A 5,147-nucleotide genomic window follows, 5' to 3' on the forward strand; every position below is an offset into this window, starting at 1 on the left:
AATAATAGGTCATCTGAATAGGTCTGTATCTATTAAAGAAATTGAGCCAATGATTAACAACTTTCCAAAATAGAAAGCACCTGGACCAGATGGTTTCTCTAGTGATTTCTACCAAACATCTAGAGAAAATGTATACCAATTATCTACAGTCTCTTTTAGAACATATTAGATATGATTAGAAGCAAAGACTTCTCTTTTTTTCGTAGTTTTTATGGTTTTATTTAAACACAAAACGTGCACATGAGCTGTCTATTCATTTTCTTCACTACGCAGCCTGGCATTAGGATTGGTGACTCTGATGACCAGCTGGGATGCTCTTTCTACAATGATTTGCGGTTCTTGGAGGAAACGTTGTGAGCAATCTCAGCACAATAAGATTTGTTGCACATCAGCAGCACTTCCAGCTCCTTGACATTGTGAACCAGGAACTTCCAGAAGCCACTAGGCAGCATGTGCTTTATTTTCTTGTTGCTCCCATAACCAATGTTGGGCATCAAGATCTGGCCCTTGAATCTTCTATGCACCTGTTGTCAATACCTCTGAGCTTCCACTAGTCACGCTTAATCTTGACATATTGGTCTGACTGGTGCTGGATGAACTTCTTGGTCCTCTTTTTGATGATCTTGGGTTTCACCAGGGGTCTGAGGGCAGCCATGATGCCGGATAGGAGATGGCTGCCACCTCGGTAGGCAGCGTCAAGGAAGAGAGCAGAAAATACTTCTTAACTGATCCAATGAGACCAGCATTACCCTATTCCAAAACCAAACAAAGACATTACAAGAACACAGATTAATATATCTCATAAACATAATGATTCTCAAAAAAATTAGTAAATTGAAACCAACAACATATATAAAAAATTATACATGACAACCAAGTGGAATTTTTTCTAGATATGCAAATCTGGATCAACATTCAAATATCAGTTAAAGTAATACATTGCATCAGCAGGATAAAGAAAAAAAATTATATGACCATATCAACAGAAGCAGAAAAGGCATTTAACAAAATCCACAGCCTTTTATGACAAAAACTATTAACAAACTAGGATAAAGGAAAATTTGATTTTAAAAAATCTACAAAAAGTCTCATACTTAAAGATCATAAACAAAGCGAAATAATTTCCTCTCACCACTTCTTTTCAACATCATACTGAAAGTACTAGCCAAGAAAATAAAATAAGAGACATAGCTGGGCTCGGTGGCTCAGCCTGTAATCCCGCGCCTTTGGGAGGCTGAGGTGAGTGGATTGCCTGAGCCCGCGGGTTCGAGACCCGCCTGGGCAGCGAGACCTCATCTCTACAATAAATCAAAAAAATCAGCCGGGCGTGATAGTGCATGCCTGTAATTTCGGCTACTCGGAAGGCTGAGGCGGAAGGAACACCGGAGCCCAGCAGGTCGAGGCTGCGGTGGCCAGGAGCGGCCACTGCACTCCAGTCTGGGCAACAGAGTGAGACTCCAACTAAAAAAAATAAAATAAAAAATAAGAGACATTCAGATTGGGAAGGAAGAAATAAAACTGTCTTTGTTTGCAGATGAAATGACAATTTACGTAGCAAACCTAAAAGAATCAACAAATATAGCAACAACAACAACGACAACAAAAAGCTTTCCTGGAACTAATAAGCAATTATAGCAAGACTGCAAGATATAAGTTAACACATGAAAGTCAATTGCTTTCCTATATATTTGAAATTAAAAACATATTGCCATTTACATTAACATCTAAAAATATATACTTAAATTCAACAAAATAATTAAATATATATTAGAAAAACTACAAAACTGATGACAGGCATTAAACAGAATAAATGATTGGAGAACTATTTTATGTTCATAAATAGGAAGATGCAATATATTATCAAGATTTCAGTTCTTTCCAACTTGATCTGTATATTCCATTTAATTGCTATCAAAATTCTAGTAAGTTATTTATCAACAAATATATTCTAAAACTTACATAGAGGGGCAAAAAAACCATAAAGTCAACACAATATTGAGGGAGAACAACAAAGTCAGAAGACTGACACTATCTGATTTCAAGACTTACTATAAAATTACAGTATGCAAAACAGTGTGGTATTGGTGAAAGCATAGACAAATAAATCAATGGAACAGAATACAGAGACCAGAAATAGACCTATTTAGAGTATCACCAACTTATCTTTGCAAAGGAGCAAAGGCAGTACAATGGACCAAAAATAGTCTTTTCAAAAATGATGCTGGAACAACTTGACATTCACATGCAAAAAAAAATTAAAAATAGCTAGACACATAATTGTACACTCTCAACAAAAATCAGCTCAAAATGTATTATAGACCTAAATGTAAAATGCAAAACTATAAAACTTCTAGAAGATAACAGAAGAGAAAACCTAGGTAAACTTGGGTCTAACAATGGCTTTTTAGATAAAACACCAAAGGCATAATTTACGAAGAAAATAATTGATAAGCTGGACTTCTTTAAAATTAAAAACTTCTAGGAAGGGAGCGAGATGGTCAATGAATAGCAACTAGTGAGTCTCTTGCATGGAGTGAGCCAAAATAGAAAGAATGCCTCAGCTCTCAGAGAAGAACGGGGCTGGCAGCATACTCCATGGCTCAACAGAGAATGACAGGACCTACAACATGCAAAGAAGATAAAAATCTATCTGTCTGGGTTGGAACTAGGCAGAATCTCTCGGATCACCACATAAACTATAAGTAGCCTCCACAAACCATGGACGTGGTGAGAGAGGTGAGTGAGAGGAACTCAGGAGTTCTGTTTCCCTGCCATGGACTTAAAAGTCTCCCTGAGCCTCAAAGGATTCCACTTCCTCATGAGAAACTACCTTATCCACAGCTGTGCACTGCCAAAACCCACATGAAGTTGTGCGTGGAAAAAGAGTTCTGAACAACTCAAGCTACCATTTCCTGGGAACTTAACCCTTGCTGGTTGCGTTAGAGCTGGGCTGGGAGAGAACAGGAAGACCTGACATTTTGATTTGCCCCAAGGGCAAACTCCACTGTGACAGATAGTTTCTCTCTGTGGTGGGCTGCTATAAGAAGGCCTGGCCACTGCAGATTGCCTGGAATATGACAGGGAAGCTGGGTGGGACTCATTTCCCCAGCAACCCTGCCCTTCCTATGTAAATGCTTTTGTGCATCCTCTGCACAATGTGGCGGCATTACTCAAACAGCTGCAAGAGTCTCTCCAATTACCACTGGAGTAACCAATCATGCACACAGGTTAAGAGCTGGAGCACGTCCCCTTCAACCCCTTCCCCTGAAATCTCAGTATGGAGATGGAACTTGGATAGTTCCCACAGCTCCACCCACTGCTTGGGTCATCTGTAAACTTCCTTGGGGCAACACTGACCAAGCAGAAAGCCCACAGCTACCACTGCAGCTGACTCTTTCCCACAAGTGTCACCTTCTGGCCAAAGGTCAACCGGCACGGTTCATTACATCTGATATAATAGCACAGCTCTCAGGAAAGTCTGATCCCAGACCTCAGGTAATGCCGCTATCTAAGCCACCTTGGCCACTGAGGATTTTTTAAGACTGTGCATGTACCCAGCACAGTACCACTACAGCCGACAATTAAGAAACCCATCATACTGACTATATACAACCAAGAAAACCCCAGCATCTATGCCATCCCCCTCTTTACCTCATCAGAACTGCTGCTTGTACCCACCACTGTCAGACAATTGGTCAGCCCAGTTCAGCTCTACCTAACATCAACCGCCTCAGGAGATAAGATCAAAGCTCATGTCACTGCACATCTTGTAGACTAGGTTATAATCTGAGGCAGCAGAACATCTTCAGAGGGCCCTCTAGAGACACTGGTAACCGGTTACCCTCAGAAATCAATACCTGCACCTTCACACCACCAGATCTTCAATGCTTGCCTAAATTGCCCCAGAGGAGCACTAGGCCCACCCAAAAGAACAGCAGGACATGCTGACATCAGGTCTTCTCAGGTTACCAATCCCAAGAGAGAGTACACCACATCAGGGGAGCACTCCAAGAGACAAATAAATAAATAGCCAGAGTGCAGATTTCTCTGTGTCACAGATCTCCTGGCCCAAGGGAAGTTTCCTTCAGTAGACACAGACACATTACTGGGCTCAGCAGGGAAAGACAGTGGTTCTTCCCTAGCAGTTGAGCAATTCTAGTGCCCATGAAGGGTTGTGAAGAGGACTTCTCTACCCTTATGCCTACCGCTGCAGACATTTGCTTCTGTTGAGGGGAGGGAGCTCTGGAAGAATGCACCTGTCAATACCTTTTCTACAGCATTCTGGAGTAATAGCCCTTTGGGAGGTGGGATCTTTAGATTAAGGCTAGCACAAAAGGTACAACCTCACTCCTTACCTACAAGGATTTTCAAGGTTCCTACAGATGGACAGCGGTGCATGTCTGATCTGAAAATTCAGAATGACACAGAGTCATATTGGAAAACTGGACTGCCTTCCTTCCAACCTACAGTGGAGCTGATGTGACACCTCACTGTCCTGGCAAAGACCTCATTGCATGTCACTCGAAGCTCCTCCAACTGCCTTCACCAGGACTGAGACTTTAGCCCATCATGGGAGTATTACATATAACCACCTGCTTCAGCTGCAATTAGGTTTCATCCATTACTACCCCCTAATGGCTTGAAGACTGAAAGATTCAACCAGAGAAAAAAATACTAGGGGAAGAAACAGAATGTACCACATAAAAGGGGAACAAAATAAGCTTTATGACTCCTCTGGCATTCACAAATCCTCATAGCCCCACAGGAGACAGTGAACCTACATATGCACATACAACAATTGCTACCACAAGCAGCATCTGAGAAAGTCATTGCACAAAGTGTCTCTACAACCAATGAACTCATATAGAGTTTATCCCACTGAAAGTGCCAGAGCCAAAGCTAGATGTGTATAAACTAACCACATTAAAGTCACATCCTTATGGGGGGAGAGGGAAGGAAGAAAAAAATTGAATCAAAAACAAAGCTAATGATAATAAGAATAAATAGTCACCTAAATGAGAAAGAACCAGAAAAATAATCTTGTCAATATGAAAAATACAGTTTCTTAATGCCCCAAAAGACCACATTAACTTTTGATCCGTATACCCTAAACAGAAAGAAATCATTGAAATTCCAGAAATAGAATT

General features: G+C 41.0%; 1 pseudogene; it reads right to left on the reverse strand.

The window, feature by feature from the left end:
• Window positions 1–249: 249 nt before the first annotated feature.
• LOC110596126 lies at window positions 250–655 on the reverse strand (annotated as a pseudogene).
• Between the last annotated feature and the right edge of the window lie 4,492 nt (window positions 656–5,147).

Source organism: Carlito syrichta, unplaced genomic scaffold, assembly GCF_000164805.1.
Source record: "Carlito syrichta isolate Samal-C Ts95f unplaced genomic scaffold, Tarsius_syrichta-2.0.1 Scaffold100616, whole genome shotgun sequence".
Classification (NCBI taxonomy): Eukaryota; Metazoa; Chordata; class Mammalia; order Primates; family Tarsiidae; genus Carlito; species Carlito syrichta.